We start from the raw sequence: 18,253 nt of genomic DNA on the forward strand, positions 1-18,253 counted from the left end.
ACTTACTTACATTAAATTAATATCAGTAATAGTCAATACACTTTGATCATTTTCTATGTATAGTAGTATACTTTATGTGGCTTATGTTATTTAATCTCTTCAATTAATCTATGAGGAGTCACTCAATGTTTGTCAACGTCACAGATTAATAAATTGAGTTTAATACAGATTAGGTATGTTTTCTCAAGATTATGAAACTAGAAAGCATCAGAATAAGAGTTTTCAAACCCTTATTTAACAAGGCAGTATATACTTCCTAATGCATATGATTAAGAAACAAGTTATCTCATACTTTATGTATATGTTATTTGATACTAAGAGACTCAGTCAATCCTTCTGAGGGTACAGGTAACGGTAAACACTTTTTCTTTCCACCCAAAAGCTTCAGATAAAATGTTTTTAAGTGAATTGACTGTAAATAAAATTTTAATTTTATCTTAACAATATGCTAGAAAGATAGTTTTAAAAGTTTTTCATAACTCAAGATGATTTATATAATTTATATAATGTTCACATTAATTAAAACATGGTAACTGGGGTACACGTATGGATAATTAGAGTAAGTTGGTAAGCTAAATATTCTGTTTAACGTAGATTATAAATTTGAGTAGACAAGAAAAATATGTTGCAATATCCATTTGAGCAACAGCAGCTTCTTATTACAAACACCATGCTTAATATAACTATCCCTAGATATAAGTGAAAAATATCGATTATCACAGTTTTGCTTTTTGCTTTTTTTAGTAAACAAAAGAGATATTAAGTTTCAGAATGATGAGCTCAACTTTCTTATTCCATGTGTCATTAGGATGTGGTATATAAATATTCTCCAACTTTGCTCTATATCTTCACAACAAAGTGCAATGATAAACTAATGCTTTGCAATCTGAAAATTACATTTGTCACTTTTTTCCTCTAAGGGTGTCAGATTGAAAAACCTTTCTCATTTATGATCTGTGCTTCAATTACAGTTGAATTCAAGACTACATGAAAGAACTTGGTGCTGACAGTATTCAGTTTTCACATGGAAATGGTTTTCCAAGACACCATAGTTTTCTGCTCCTTGTCCTTACTCGTCTGTCTACTTGCCTCTTAGATTAAATATTTTCAACAAATATGCCTATTTGAAAGGGTCTTGTTTGAATTTTAATGTTATTATTTTGCTGCCTCATTTATACCTTATACTTAAATAAATTGCTTCTCCCCACTGCTGTAGCTTGTTACAAAGTCTCCATTGTGGATTACAAAAATGTTTCATAATATCTGACCCTGAGGTGGCTAACATGATTCCAACACAGTATCTACAGGATAAATCCAAGCACCTCAAGGATAGATAGGTGTAGAAAGATCAAATTAACAAAAACTAACACTTATAATATGAAAAAAAAAACTAGAACAACATGCAGTGCTTAACAAAATAATATACTGAGAAGAATATGAATATTACAATGTCTATATTTGTTGTCACTCACATAGAAGTATGGTGTTATCATTAGTCATTGAATTAGCCTAACTAGATTTTGATGGCTAAGAACACTCTCCAAATAGGCATCTTGATTTTTTCCACTGAGATGGGATTGGAATTTCAGTTCTCCAACTAAGAGATGTTTTATATCAACCCAACTTGACATAATTAGCCAATTCTCAATTTAATGTGTCATCCAATCTCTCCCCACTGATGTTCATAAATTTTGTATACACTCTGATTTCATTGGATTATTCATTATTTTTGACTTGACTCTCTATTCCAAGGGCAAAATAAAAGGTTTTATAGTACATTATAGTAGTTGCTAGATCATATACCTAAATTTTAGCTTCTTTTCACATTTATAATCATAAATCTATTAAATTAATTTCCAGAACATTTTGAAATATAGGTGGATTGAGATACACATTCTTGTCATGTTTAGATACGTCTGTTGGTACTTATGCTTTCTTTGAATTTTATTAAACATTGAATTTATTTTACCAAGTATAAAAATATATTCTCTCTTAAGATTTAATTGCTATTTACTAGTGATATTTGAGATTTGCTTTTTTTAAAATAATGCGAGTCAGTCTGTGGTTTGACACAGCAAAGTCCATTTCAACTTATAGCCCAGAACTATTTAAATAATATGAGAATTAGTTGATTTTAGGTATATGAAAATTTCCTTTCTAAAGACCTGTGATTTTTGTACCTTTCAACATGGTAGTTCTTGCAGATCTTTTTAAAAATTTCTTCATTATTATGGTACTATTCAGTATTCTTCTCATACATTAATCAATGATGCTAATGTATCTTAATATAAATAATGAATTTTATTTAGTAATTAAATAAATTACCATAGAATTATTTTCAAAATACCTTATGATTTTACAACATTTATATTAGGAGTCATCAAGCTCTAAAATATTTTTCCTGAAGAGATCTGGCAAGATTTTATATAAATTTTGAGTAAATGCTTACTTTTGCCTTTTTTCTACTTTATTTCATATTCACATCACAATAATGACTCTTCTAATTTAAAATATAAACCATAGAGATTTCCTTAAAGGTGGCAGGGGAGGACTGGAACTGTCAAAGACAGAGTGACAGGTGGGGTTGGTAATAAGTGAACGGTCTTGACAGACTCAAAGTTGCTGGCAGCTTGGAACTGCACCTGGTAGGACAGTGGATGGATCTTGCAACTGTACACTTTGGACATAAACTGGTTAGTGGGCTGCTTGGGCCGGCATTCAGCATGCACCATGAAGAGCAATGTGAGGGAAACTGGTACCCAAGTAGGGGCCTTCTGTGTGGTGCTGCCTCGATGGTGTCTTAGGTGTGGAATTGTCCATGCACTTGGGGCAGTAGAGCTTCACCAGGGCCTCACCTGGGGTGTCAGAAAGGCTATTGGAAAGCATTGGCTTGTTCTCACAGTGCACGTGGGGCAGTAGCCGAATTCTCCCTGCTGGTACTTTTCCAACATCTGGGTGGTGCCATGGTTTGTGAGGATATAGGTGGTCCGGGTGAACCCATACAGCATCTTGGCTGACTGCTTAATCAGGGTTCTCTGGTTGGGGTTGTCTTCCAGCTGTTCATCAGGCTCCAGGTCCAAGATCATGTCTAGAGCTTGTCTACAGTGAGACACCTGCTCATTGAGTTGACTGAGATTAAATTTGCCCTGGATGGAGTCTTCATCCACTTCACAGAAGAATTCATAGTCATGGAGCCCACAGAACCAGTATAAATAACACTTCCTGATGTTTAAATCATTTTTTAAAATTTGTCATTTATTTTTCCTTACTGATTTCCTGATGTTTCTTTGTCTCTGTAATTTTGCTTTCTTGAGTGATCATAAAAGTCTTTGAAAGTTAGGGGTCTTTTTTTTCTTTTGTTTTGCAAAGCATGTCATGATTAAAATGTGTTTCTACTTATTTTAATGAATTAATAAATAAAAATATAATGGGAATGATATTTTTAATTTCTATGTACTTTTAAGTGTTTATTGAACATAGTATCGGTAAAGACTAGTAACCACATCAAAAGAGTTCAGCTCAATGGATTGATTTCACATGTCAGAAGATACCTGCTTAGTCAGACTCAGATCAAAAACAGAATACCAATAACCTAGCACATTCTCATCTCAGTAAAAATTGTTCCACTTAACTGCTCTCATGACTTCTAAAACCAGAGATTCGTCCTGTCTTTTTTTGTACTTAGTATTGATAAATTATGCATTATGCACATTATAGACGATCAATTCCCATTGTGTGAGTATTCCACAATTTTTACGGCTTCTCCTATGAGTGGATATTTATGTGGGTAGCACCCAGTTTGGGCTTACAAATAATGCTATAATGAATATTCTAGTGCATGCCTTTCAGTGAACTTATGAATGCACTCCTGTTGGGTTTAGGTATATATATAGGAGTGGAGCTGATTATCTTTGGAACTGTGTATCTTCAGCTTTTGTAAATACTGCAGTTTTTCAAACTGTCCTTATGCTTGAGGGTTTTTTTTCTATTGATACCATTTTTTTTTAGTACATCTCTATTGGAGTATAATTGCTTCACAATACCATATTAGTTTCTGTTGCACAACAAAGCAAATCAGCCGTATGCATACACATGTCCCCATATCCCCTCCCTCTTAAGCCTCCCTCCCATCCTCCCTATCCCACCCTTCTAGGTCACCTCAAAGCACCGAGCTGATCTCCCTGTGCTATGCTGCTTCTTCCCACCAGCCAACTATTTTACATTCGGGAGTGTATATACATCAATGCTACTCTCACTTTGCCCCAGCTTCCCCCTCCCACCCCATGTCATCAAGTCCATTTTCTATGTCTACCTCTTTATTCCTGCCCTGCAACTAGGTTCATCAGTACCATTTTTTTTAGATTCCATATATATGCATTAACATATGGTGACATACTTCACTCTCTATGACAGACTCTAGGTCCACCCACCTCACTACAAATAACTCAGTTTAGTTCCTTTTTATGGCTGAGTAATATTCCATTGTATATATGTGCCACATCTTCTTTATCCATTCCTCTGTCGATGGACACTTAGGTTGGTTCCATGTCCTGGTTATTGTAAATAGTGCTGCAATGAACATTGGGGTGCATGTCTCTTTTTGAATTATGGTTCTCTCAGAGTATATGCCCAGTAGTGGGGTTGCTAGGTCATATGGTAGTTCTTTTTTTAGTTCTTTAAGGACCCTCCATACTGTTTTCCATAGTGGTTGGATCAATTTACATTCCCACCAACAGTGCAGGAGGGCTCCCTTTTCACCACACCCTTTCCAGCATTTATTGTTTCTAGATTTTTTGATAATGGCCATTCTGACTGGCGTGAGGTGATACCTCATTGTAGTTTTGATTTGCATTTCTCTAATAATTAGTGATGTTGAGCATCTTTTCATGTGCCTTTTGGCCAACTGTATGTCTTCCTTGGTGAAATGTCTATTTAGGTCTTCTGCCCACTTTTTAACTGAATTGTTTGTTTGTTTGATATTGAGCTGCATGAGCTATTTGTATATTTTGGAGATTAATCCTTTGTTGTTTTATTTGCAAATATTTTCTCCCATTCAGAGGGTTGTCTTTTTGTCTTGTTTATGGTTTCCTTTGTTGTGCAAAAGCTTTTAAGTTTAATTAAGTCCCATTTGTTTATTTTTGTTTTTATTTCTGTTACACTAGGAGGTGGGTCAAAAAAGTTCTTCCTGTGGTTTATGTCAGAGTGTTTTTCCTATGTTTTCCTCCAAAAGTTTTATAGTGTCTGGTCTTACATTTAAGTCATTAATCCATTTGGAGTTTATTTTTGTGTATGGTGTTAGGTAGTGTTCTAATTTCATTCTTTTACATGTAGTTCTCCAGTTTTCCCAGCACCACTTTTTGAAGAGGGTGTCTTTTCTCCATTGTATGTTCTTGCCTCCTTTGTCATAAAACAGGTGTCCATATGTGCATGGATTTATCTCTGGTCATTCTGTCCTGTACCATTGATCTATATTTGTTTTTGTTCCAGTACCTTGCTGTCTTGATTACTGTAGCTTTGTGGTATAGTTTGAAGTCGGGGAGGCTAATTCCTCCAACTCCATTTTTTTTTCTCAAGATTGCTTTGGCTATTCAGGATCTTTTGTGTTTCCATATGAATTGTAAGATTTTTTGTTCCATTTCTGTGAAGAATGCCATTGGTAGTTTGATAGGGATTACACTGAATCTGTAGATTGCTTTAGGCTATATAGTCATTTTCACAATATTGATTCTTCCAATCCAAGAACATGGTATATTTCTCCATCTGTTTTTTGTCATCTTTGGTTTCTTTCATCAGTGTTTTATAGTTTTCTGAGTACAAGTCTTTTGCCTCCTTAGGCAGGTTTATTCCTAGGTATTTTATTCTTTTTGCTGCAATAGTAAATGGGAGTGTTTCCTTAATTTCTCTTTCTGATTTTTTGTTGGTGGTGTGTAGGAATGCCAGAGATTTCTGTGCATTAATTTTGTATCCTGCAACTTTATCAAACTCATTGATTAGTTCTAGTAGTTTCCTGGTGGTATCTTTAGGATTTTCTATGTATAGCATCATGTCATCAGCAAATAGTGATGGTTTGAATCCTTATTTTTCCAATTTGTATTCCTTTTATTTCTTTTTTTTCTCTGATTGCCATGGCTAAGACTTGCAAAACTATGTTGAATAAGAGTGGCGAGAGTGGACATCCTTCTCTTGTTCTTGATCCTAGTGGAAATGCTTTCAGTTTTTCACCATTGAGTATGATGCTTGCTGTGGGTTTGTCATATATGGACTTTATTATGTTGAGGTAGGTTCCCTCTATGCCCACTTTCCTGAGGGTTTTTATAATAAACTGGTGTTGAATTTTATCAGAAGTTTTTTCTGCATCTACTGAGATGATCATATTGTTTTTATTCCTTAAATTGTTAATGTGGTGTATCACATTGATTGATTTGCATATATTGAAGAATCCTTGCATCCCTGGGATAAATTCCACTTGATCATGGTGTGTGATCCTTTTAATGTGCTGTTGGATTCTGTTTGCTAGTGTTTTGTTCAGGATTTTTACATCTCTGTTCATCAGTGATATTGGCCTGTAGTTTTCATTTTTTGTGATACCTTTTTCTGGTTTTGGTATCAGGGTGTTGGTAGCTTTGTATAATGAATTTGGGAGTGTTTCTCCCTCAGCAATTTTTTAGAAGAGTTTGAGAAGGATTGGTGTTTGCTCTTCTCTAAATGTGCTCTTCTCTAAATGTTTGATAGAATTCGCGTGAGAAGCCATCTTGTCCTGGACATTTTTTTGTTGGAAGATTTTTAATTATGGTTTCAATTTCATTACTTGTGATAGGTCTGTTCATATTTTCTAATTCTTCCTGGTTCAGTCTTGGAAAATTGTCCCTTTCAAAGAATTTGTCCATTTCTTCATGGTTGTCCATTTTATTGGCATATGGTTGTTTGTAGTAGTCTCTTATAATCCTTTGTATTTCTGCAGTGTCTGTTGTGATTTCTCCTTTTTCATTTCTAATTTTATTGATTTGTGTCCTCTCCTTCTTTTTCTTGATGATTCTGTCTAAGGGTTTATCGATTTTGTTTATCTTCTCAAAGAACCAGCTTTTAGTTTTATTGATCTTTGCTATTGTTTTCTTCATTTCTATTTCATTTATTTCTGCTCTGATCTTTATGATTTCTTTCCTTCCTCTGACTTTGGGTTTTCTTTCTTTAGTTGTCTTAAAAGTAACATTAGATTGTTTATGTGAGATTTTTCTTGTTTCTTGAGGTGAGATTGAATTGCTGTAAACTTCCCTCTTAGAACTGCTTTTGCTGTGATGCGTAGGTTTTGGGTCATTGTGTTTTCATTGTCATTTGTTTCTATGTATTTTTTATTTCTTCTTTGATTTCTTCAGTGATCTCTTGGTTATTTAGGAGCGCACTGTTTAACTTCCATGTTTTTTTGTGTTTTTTACAGGTTTTTTCCTGTAATTGATTTCCAATCTCATAGTGTTGTGGTCAGAAAAAATGCTTAATAGGTTTCAATTTTCTTAAATTTACCGAGGCTTGATTTGTGACCCAAGATGTGAGCTATCCTGGAGAATGTTCCATGAGTACTTGAGAATAAAGTGTATTCCATCACTCTTGGGTAGAATGTTCTATAAATATCAATTAGATCTATGTGGTCTATTATGTCATTTAAAGTTTGTGTTTCCTTATTAATTTTCTGTCTGGATAATCTGTCCATTGGTGTAAGTGAGGTGTTAAAGTCCCCTACTATTCTTTTGTTACTGTCAATTTTTCCTTTCATGGTTGTTAGCATTTGCCTTATGTATTGAAGTGCTCCTATGTTGGGTGCATAAACATTTATAATTGTTATATCTTCTTTTTGGACTGATCCTTTGATTATTATGTAATGTCCCTCCTTATCTCTTGTAAAAGTCTTTATTTTAAAGTCTATTTTATCTGATACAAGTATTGCTACTCCAGCTTTCTTTTGATTTCCATTTGCATGGAATATATATTTCCATCCCTTCACTTTCAGTCTGTATGTGTCCCTAGGACTGAATTAGGTCTCTTGTAGACAGCATATATATGGGTCTTTTTTTGTATCCATTCAGCCAGTCTGTGTCATTTGGTTGCGGCATTTAGTTTATTTACTTTCAAGGTTATTATCGATATGTATGTTCCTATTACCATTTTCTTAATTGTTTTCGGTTTGTTTTTGTGGGTCTTTTTCTTCTCTTTGTGTTTCCTGCTTAGGGAAGTTTCTTTAGCATTTGTTGTAAACTGTTTTCATGGTGCTGAATTCTCTAAGCTTTGGTTTGTCTGAAAAGTTTTTGACTTTTCCATCAAACCTGAGTTAAATCCTTGCTGGGTACAGTAATCTTGGTTGTACGTTTTTTTCTTTCATCACTTTAAGTATATCCTGCCACTCCCTTCTAGCTTGCAGGGTTTCCACTGAAAAATCAGCTGATACCCTTATGGGAATTTCTTTGTATATTATTTTTTTGTTTTTCTCTTGCTGTTTTTAATATTTTTCTTTGCATTTAATTTTTGTTAATTTGATGAATATGTGTACTGGTGTATTTTTCCTAGGTTTTATCCTGTATTGGGACTCTCTGTGCTTCCCGGATTTGGGTGACTCTTTCTTTTCCCATGTTAAGGAAGTTTTCCACTATAATCTCTTCAAATATTTTCTCAGACCATTTGTTTTTCTCTTCTTCTGGGACGCCTATAATTTGAATGTTGGTGCATTTAGTATTGTCCCAGTGGCCTCTGAGATTGTCTTCAATTCTTTTCATTCTTTTTTTCTTTATTTTTCTCCTCAGCAGTTATTTCCACCATTTTGCCTTCCAGCTCACTTATTCGTTCTTCTGCTTCCGCTATTCTTTTACTGATTCCTTCTAGTGTATTTTTCATTTCAGTTATTGTGTTGTTCATCTCTGTTTGTTCTTTAGTTCTTCTAGGTCTTTGTTAAACACTTCTTGTATTTTCTCAATCCGTGCTTCCATTCTATTTCTGAGATTCTGAATCATCTTTGCTATCATTACTCTGAATTCTTTTTCAGGTAGATTGCCTATTTCCTTTTCATTTACTTGGTCTTGTAGGTTTTTACCTTGCTCCTTCAACTGTGACATATTTTTTTGCCAACTCATTTTTTTTTTTTAATGAGTAGGTTGTGTTCCTGTTTTACTGGTTGTTTGGCCCAAGGCTTCCAACACTAGAGTTTGTAGACTATTGAGTAGAGATGGTCTTTGTGCTGAGATGAGGACCTCTGGGAGACCTCACTCTGAAGAATATTCCCTGGAGTCTGAGGTTCTCTGTTAGTCCAGTGGTTCAGACTCGGAGCTCCCATTGCAAGAGCTTCCGCCCGACCCCAAGGTCATGAATCAAGATCCCACAAGCCATGTGGGGCAGCAAAAAAAAAGAGAAAAAAAAAGAAGAGTAACAAAGTAAAAATAAAATTAGACTAGGAAACTAACAGACTTATTAGAAAGAATGTAAAAATAAAAATATATATGAATCAACAACTGGAGTGTACATCAGTACCCTATAGTAAAAAAGAGGAAGAGGGAAAAGGAAAAAAAAAAGGTGAGGGAGGGAAGGCCTTGACTGTGGAGAGTGAGACCTAAGCAAGGGTGAGGTTTGGGTGGTGTTGGGGCCGATGCTCAGGACCCACAAGGCTGGAAAATGTCCTGAGGGCTGTGGGGGATGGGGCTTATACTCAAGGAACAGTAGGAACCCAGGCGTGCCACCCATCCCTGGTCTCAGAGGGTAGGGGACCTCACCTGGGAACCCAGCAGGGGCAGAGCAAATGCCCTCCTCTCCTCTCCTGCTCCTCTGGTCTGGGGTCTGGGAGGGTCCCTCCTGCCTGCCTCTCTGATCTCCCAGGCCTCTCTCCTATGTCCCCAGGACCAATATGGTAGGGGGAAAAGGGGGCCTTGGAGGGCAGGGGACCAGCCTGGGAGCTCAGCAGGCTCCCTGTGCCCAAGTGAGTAGGGTAATCACCCTCTGCTCCTCTCCTGATCCTCGTGGATGGCCCCTCCTATCTGCCACTCCTGATCTCCCCAGCCTCCCTCCTATGTCCCCAGGACCCATGCGGCCTGGATGGGGCTTTGAGGGGAGGGGGAATTGGCTTGGGAACTCAGCATGCTCCCCAGCCCAAGGGACGCCTATGCTGTCTGGGCTCCACTTCTCCCCCATCGGTCTGCCTACATCCTACTCGTTCACTCTGAGGTTCCTCCTGTCTCCTTGGGGGTCAGAGTCCCCTACCAGTGGCTGACAGACACCCTAGTTGTGGGGAGAAGCTAACTCTGTGTGTTCCCACACTGCCATCTTGACTCCTCCCCTGTGCTTGAGTTTTGAGGTACATAATTTACTTTGATATTTATAAGAAATCTAAAACCTCAGCTTTTATTTTCCTATTTACACAAACTTTCAGAAATGTGTGTTTTAACTTCAAAATATTTTATCACATTTTGTTATAATTACTAGTTTTATAACATTGTGGTAAGAAAATGTGATGTAAACCCTTATAATTTATCTGTTTTCAAGTGTGTTGCAATTTATTTTAAAATGTCCAAAGTATGTTGGAAAAATAGGAGACAGAAAGTGGATAGAGTGAGAACATAGTTACATAGAAAGAACAGTCTACAGTTTAGTAGTTAAATGACCTCAATTTCCTTTTTCTATTACCTTCTTGTTATGTTGAAATTTTTTCCTTTTTCATACTATCATTGATTTCTTATTAACTTCTTTTTTACCTTCTTATCATTTTTTTCTAACACTCAATGGTTTCAGACTAATCATATCCCTAATTTAGACTGGTATATTTGTAAATGTCAATTGACATTTCTTTCATTCTTCATCACTTTTTAAATAGTTTTTGTATATAATTTTTTTTAACATTTTTATCAAACATTTGGGTAATTTGTTTCTCTCTGTGTACATGTAGTTATTGCATCTTTAAAACTCAGACTTTATACTTTGCTTTTGATTCAGGAATTTAACCAAAAAAAGGATTATTGCTGTGACATTTATAATCATATTAATGTTTCTTGTTGTCTTAGGGCCTCTAATGTGGCTGTAATTTTTAGATTTTGTTTTTTACTTTCTTAGCAGTATTTTTTAATCTCACCTAAACCCATTTTTGCCTCATTATTCCTTTCTCATTCCAGCCTGTTCTTCCCATCTAATTAGTTATTGCTGTTTTATAGACATTATGTATTTTTATGTGATTATGACAACAAAAGTTTTCCTGAAATTCCTCCTAGGTTATTGAGTGTTTTTTTGACACATATGTACTGGGCTCCTATTTTCCAAAAATGATTCTAGGTCTTGGGGACTGATCAACTAGCAAGAAAAACTTGAGTCCTTACACTTGAGGAACTTGAATTCTGACAGGGGCAAGGGGGCAATCAATAAAATATTTGGAAAATAAAAGAATAAACATAGTAGATAAAAATTCGTGTTATGAAAAAAATCTAACAGACCAAGAGTTTTCATAGTACATTGGGGCAGTTGATGTGGAGTGGTCAGGTGTGGCCTCTGTGAGGAATGAAATTGAAGGAGTAAGCCAGGCGATTATGTGGGGAAAGCCATTTCCAGACAAAGAAATATTCTGTGCAAAAGACTTAAGTCAGGTCTAGTATAAAATACATCTTCTCACCATTGGAAAAATATTACTTTCATGTACATTTGCATCTTTACACTGTCAAAGTGTCATTATTTAGTTTAATACAGTCTTTGCTCCAATTATCACAAACAAATGTAGAAATGCATTATCTCTTCTTTGGATGAACTTAATCTGGATACTTTATCACAATATTTTAAGGTATATCATGAGCTACAATTTGTTAATATAAAACTTAAAAGAGTCAGTTAAAAAATATGAAGTTGATTTTTTATCATTAATTTAGAACAATTTTACATGCTTCCAATTAATTTAGAGATTACCAAAAAAGGGGCATTTAAAAAGCATTTGATCTTCAGAAAACCTTTACTAAGTAATTATAAGCTCTTAAGATCACTTTCCTTTAGGGCTTCCCTGGTGGCACAGTGGTTGAGAGTCCGCCTGCCGATGCAGGGAACACGGGTTCGTGCCACGGTCCGGGAAGATCCCACATGCCGTGGAGTGGCTAGGCCCGTGAGCCATGGCCACTGAGCCTGCGTGTCCAAAGCCTGTGCTCCACAACGGGAGAAGCTGCAAAAGTGAGAGGCCTGTGTACCGCCCCCAAAAAAAAAAAAAAATCACTCTCCTTTGAAAAGGAAAGCATGTGTTCTTTTGTGTAATCCATCTTAAACTTTAAAGTTTTTCATTCTGGGCAAAAGAAGTTTGCTCAACATTTTCCAAAGTAAATATTTCTAGATGCACAGTAAGTTAGCAAAAGACGAGAATTTGAGCTATGTAAATTTTGAAAATTTTAGTGGATTATGTTTTTCACTAATTTCTAGTACTGAATCCTCTCACTAGATCTTTTTAGAACTGTATTTAGTTTTTTGCTGTTGTTGTTTCTTTCTTTTTTTTTTTTTTTGCATATTGCCTTTATTATGCAGAAAATGTTTTGCTCATTGTCTTTGGCTATTTTTTTCAGAAGAAAAATATTGCCATTGTATGTTTAACAATACAAGAGGCAATTACATATGCTCAAAATAAACACATTCTATTGGGCAGAACAGTGAAATTTCCATTGCAGTTAAAATCTGTTGTCCTCAACTATGAATTTATTATTTTGTCCCTAACAGCTTAACTATAAGTATGATAGCTGTCACAAAAGGGACCTGAAAACTACTCTGAAGAAACAAGGAATGCAATTGAAAGTATGCTTTTTATTTCACTAAATAAGATGAATTGAGTTTATTAATTCTAGTGTGTCAAATCTTCTATATTCTGTAAGAGACACAAAAAAATAAGTTTCTGGATCTTAGCAAACAAAATTTTATTATGATCAAGTAATGGTGATTTAACAGTCCAACTGAGTTTTGTTTCCATACTTAAATTCATCTGTAGCATATAAACACAACATAGGACTACACTTGTGTTGCAGATGATGGGTGGGGTTATTTTTTCGATGAACAACAGGACATATATTCCTTTTCATATTTTAAAGTGAAGTTAATAAGATTTTTTTTTCTTTCTTGACCTATGAGACTGTCATTTTGTACCTAGATCAAATCCTGAGTAAAACTGGTAGACATAAAAAAAATAGTGTATATTTTAAGAAAAGGCTTTGGTTTACATGGAAGGTGGTGACAGGGATATCCATGAGGTTATGAGGCCAAGGTGTGATATTGGCTGTCAGGAATATCTGTGGCCACGACATGGTTCTTATAGAGTGAGAATCCTGAGGAGAAGGGACTTGAGATTATTTGGGTAAGATAGTGTTCACTGGGAAGGTCTGAACTCCCAGCCCATTAGGTAGCTATGCTGTCTGAGACCCTGGTGTGAAGGTGCTCTGCTAGCTGACCACAGGTTGGGGTACTGATGCAGTCCTGTTGTGCTCAGGAGTAACATGATAGTATGTACACACATGCTGAGGCTGGGCTAAGTTCATGGGATCAGATCATGGACAACTTGCAAATGAATTGTCAGAATAGGTTGGAGAATTTTTCCAATGAGTGTATGGGCTAAGTATGAGCTTGTCCAAGTGGGGAGGAGTCCTAGGCACAGCTTTGAGGACAGGGACAGGGATGTGTGAACTGTGGTTCCTCAGCATAGAGCATTTTTCACAGCCATGGGTGGAGAAAAGTGAGACAGGACCTCCAAACTGAGGATGGGGGTTGACAGAAGGTAGAAGGAACTGAGTCCAGGGATAAGCTACTTCCATTAGTAATACCCAGGTTGCTGTTTGTCTCTGGGTTCTTCCATCTTATCTTTGTGGTCCCTGCTTCTTTTTGCGTCACAGCAAGCCCTTGCAAATCAGTTTTATTTAGTTTTAAGAGCTGTAATCTCTTTCTGGTAAGCCTTGACAGATATGCATCGAGTCTTGAGAATGCCGTGGCTGGTAGTCATCCCCTGTAGACCCTCAACTCATACTATATGAATTTAGAGCTTTTATTTATGTAAGGAGTTCAATATGCACATATGAATTGGACTGACCCCCCAGGCACCCACTCTCTGTTCACACACTTCCAGAAGTGGTTGCTCTCCATCACAAAATCCAAGATAAAACAACACATGGTGTTCGGGTCCAGGCCAGACATACTCAATTTCAGCACTGGGAACATCCTCCTGCTGTTATTGGTGACCATCACCTGGTTGGTGAGCTCTCTGAAGTGCAGCCATATCTAACTTTTCTTGGTTGACACTGGGGTCACCCTTCTCCCTGCCAGCCTGTAGCTCTCACTTCAAGGAGCTCAGCTGGCGGTCCACTCTATTGCAGGCTATTCTACAAGTTCCGGACGCCAAGGGAGATTGTCCTCTTGCTGACCCTTCTTCATGGCCCTCCAACCCAGACTTACTTACTACCCAAGAGCCATATTTAACTCCTTTCAACAGCCACTCTTCCAAGAAAAGGAGCAGCAAAGGTCCACAGTTCCCAGGCAGAGACCTGTGAGGAGAAGACTTGAAGGTAGGGGAGGGGCAGAGGGGTGAAGATAGAGGGTATTCCCCTTGAACTCCTGCAAGGCATGACTAAAGTAGCTCTTTGTGGCATTGGATTTGCTTTAAACAATTAAAAATCAGACTATTGACTAACACACAAATATTTATAAAATATACAAATAAAACTATTGATATCTTTGAAGCCCATTTTTAAACAAAAGGAACATTTTTAAATGTGCCAGGATATAAATTATGGGTACCTCAGGATTATTATAACTTTTCTATAACATTTTATTAGATCTTTATTGTGTTTTTAAAAATGTTGGCCACCGATATTTGAAATTTGATAGGTATTTATAAAGTTTCCTCAAAGGATTCTTATGACAGCTAAAATTTTTGCCTATTTAGACAGACACTTTTGGCTGGCTACTCGGTAAAGTACCACGTGCTGTGATTATTACTTTTTGTGCTTTCCAAGTCAACACCCAGATGCCTGTGAACCTGACCTGCACAGAGTAGTTATTTTGGCTCTTTAAACTGCCTGCCAAACTGTTGCAGTATCTTTTTCATATGGGCAGATGGCCACTTCAGAACAAATCAAAATATAATATTTGGTCTCTGAACTTACTTTTGAATTCAAATCTTTGAATATGAATGCTAACTCAGATTGAATTTTGGGTTTGACTAATTGTTTTGATGTTCTTAGGCAGTTTTCATGAAACATATTTGATCAAGTAACTTAACATGGACTTCACTTCTTATTAGTTGTATAATGTCCCTTCTGGTGTGTTAAATGCAATAAAAATTTGAGCATATATACTAATATGTAGCTCCTACCCAGCATATGATGAACAAAATATGTATTAACAAGAGACATCAATCCATTTCTGAGGTTATGCACGTAGTTTACTGCTGAAATGCGGTAAAACTTTAAAATTTGTAATTTCTGGTCAGAGTTTATGAGAAACATGAATATGAGCAAAATAGGTAAATTTAGTGTTTTTTTAACAAGGTAGGTATGGCACAGACTTCAAACTATAACACAGATTTCAAGCAAACAAGGGTAATTACATTGATTTAAGCAGTTCTTTCCCATTTATTCATATATTTTTTGTCTTAATTCAGACCTACCTTAATTCACCCCTCCTTCCCTCCCTCCCTCCTTTCCTCCCTCTCTCCCTTCCTTCCTTCCTTCTTTCCTTCCTTCCATCTTTCCTTCCCTTTCTTCTGTTCTGCCTTTCTTTCTCCTATCTCTTTAAACTGCAGTCCTGAGTAAAATGGATGGTTTCAGATTAACCTAATTAATTACAACTAAATAGCCACTTATGTCATTAACCCAGGATATGTCCCTGGGCTACTCAGATCCAAATGTAGATTTCATATTTTCAATGGAACAATGTTTGTTAGAAAATATATTTCATATTTTAATCTTTATAATGAGAAAAATGCTAATTAAAACCAAAACCATTAGTCACCTGTAAGATTTGAAATATATGAAAAGTTTGATAACACTCTGTTGGTGAGCCTAAGGAGGAAAAAGCAGTCTAATATTTTGTTTTTCAAAATGTAAAATGGGACAACATCCATGGAGAAGATTTTATCAATATCTAACAAAATCATAGCTGTATTTGGCCTTTGATCTATCAACCCCTCTTCCAGGAATCTGTTCCAAAGATCCAAAAGTACACTGACATTAGTTTGAAATGACATGTGTCAAATGTTCTTCAATGTAACATTATTGGTACTAGTAACAAAATTGAAATCACCCCCAAAATCCAAAATTCTAACACCAAAATCCAACAGTTAAATAAACTGCAATATATCTACACAGTGGATTACTATGTACTTGTGCAAAGCAGTTGGGAAGATCTCTACAAAATGGATTAAATGGATTATATATTGTATATTTTGGAGTATAAATTGTTAAGTGATAAAAGGAAGTTGCAGAAAACTGTGTATAGTATGTCACCTTTTGTGTAAGAAACCCTCCCTTCCTTCCTTCCTTCTTTCCATCCTTCCTTCCACCCCTTTCTCTCTCTTTCATCTCTGTTTCTTTTCTTTATTATTTCACAGTTTGTGCTTTTTTTTTTATATTTGCAAAAATAAATAAGGGAAGGAGAGAAGAAAAACTCATAAAAATTGTTCCCTATAAGGTAACTGTCTACCCATCCTGAAAAGTGAGACGTTGAAATCATCTACTATTATTGCACTTCTGTCTACTTTTCTAGTCAATTCTGTCAGTGTTTGTTTTATATATTTAGGTGCTCTGATGTTGCATGAATATATATTTGTAATTGTTATATCTTTCTAGTGATTTGACCTTTTATCATTATATAATGTCCTACTTTGTTTTTGTGATAGGTTTTTGTTCAAATTGACAATAAATTTTAAGCATAATTAACTGTCATTAGCACAAATTCATGAACTGTATCTTCGTTTTTCTCATTTTTTGAAACCTTATATTTATAATCATAGTTATTTATATTTGATAAATAAAATTATTTATAAATAATTCAAGTTATAAGTAAATGGAAATGTATCATTCAATTTTTGTTTTCTTGCTAGTGGAGGACATTAAGCAAAACTAAGATTTTTAATTCATAAATATGGTAATAAAATTGAACATGTATTTAAAGTATTGAAATAGTATAACTGAAGAATAAAGGAAACATTATAATAAATGCTTTATTATCATTAATGTTAAATTCTTTTGATTACTGATTTTAATTGAAGATTTTAAAAATACACTATAAAAAATAAAAATACATTATAAATATATTTGCATTATAAATCTATATTTAAAACTTGTAAATGTTGATAGAACTAATTGTCCTGTTGAATAATGGAACAGAGTTCCTCATCTAATTATTTAATTTTTATGATCCTTGTGAAATAACAGTTAACTATTTGAAATGTGTTATTCATGTTTGTATGTGTTTTACAGAAAGAAATTGTATTCTGTCATAGCTTACATTTCTAAATTCAAAAAGGCAAATATTTCAAGACCTTTATTATCTTGATCATTTTGACACATTTAAAAATCATCCAATTTTAACAAAGATGTCCTTACCAGGAAATGGTAAGTTCTACTGACAAGTTAAAACAAATGATCAATTATTATTTTTAATTATATTTGTTGCTGGGAAAAAGAAATTGTAGAAAAGTAGTCAGAGAAGAAGGATTATATCCTTTAATTTGTAATAAATTTATTTGTAAAGATGGGTGATGTGATGCCTAGCTGTGAAAATAAGTAACATGACAAGTAAATATTAAAGCCATGGAAGTGATCTAAAAATACCTGGATAATTATTGCAGATTATATAAATGTGGGTTTCTGGGGTAGGATTGGAGGTACCAGCCACTTTCCACTGGAAACAAAGCTTCAGTGACTTATATTCTATTGCCAGAAGAACTGGGGAATTTAAACATAGAAATAGAGTAATTGGATGATTTATTTCATAAGCATACATTTTTAAATGTTGCTGATGACTTTTCTTGAAAGTAAAGCCAGAAGGATTTTAAGATTCTTAACTGTAAATATTAGAAATGATTATTATAATACTTTCCATGATAAAATTATTTGAAACTTACTCGTATATTCCCAATGAAAGGTGATTCTTATTTTTTATTGTGGCTAATTTAATGAAATAATATTTTATACAAAACACAATTTTCCTAACTTGGAAATTATAATTAATTAAATTAAGAACACATTTGAGTTTTGAGTGTTGTCATTTAGACTGTGGGCAT

At 35.1% G+C, this 18,253-nt stretch overlaps 1 pseudogene across 1 annotated transcript in view; it reads right to left on the reverse strand.

The window, feature by feature from the left end:
- Window positions 1-2,531: 2,531 nt before the first annotated feature.
- LOC307177076 (casein kinase II subunit beta-like) overlaps window positions 2,532-18,253 on the reverse strand; it is a 68,355-nt pseudogene continuing 52,633 nt past the window's right edge. Inside the window, exon 3 of the transcript in view lies at window positions 2,532-3,222. The product of the transcript in view is annotated as a casein kinase II subunit beta-like (transcript). The remainder of the gene's footprint in view (window positions 3,223-18,253) is intronic.

Source organism: Stenella coeruleoalba (genome assembly GCF_951394435.1).
Source record: "Stenella coeruleoalba genome assembly, chromosome: 1".
In the NCBI taxonomy this organism is placed as follows: domain Eukaryota; kingdom Metazoa; phylum Chordata; class Mammalia; order Artiodactyla; family Delphinidae; genus Stenella; species Stenella coeruleoalba.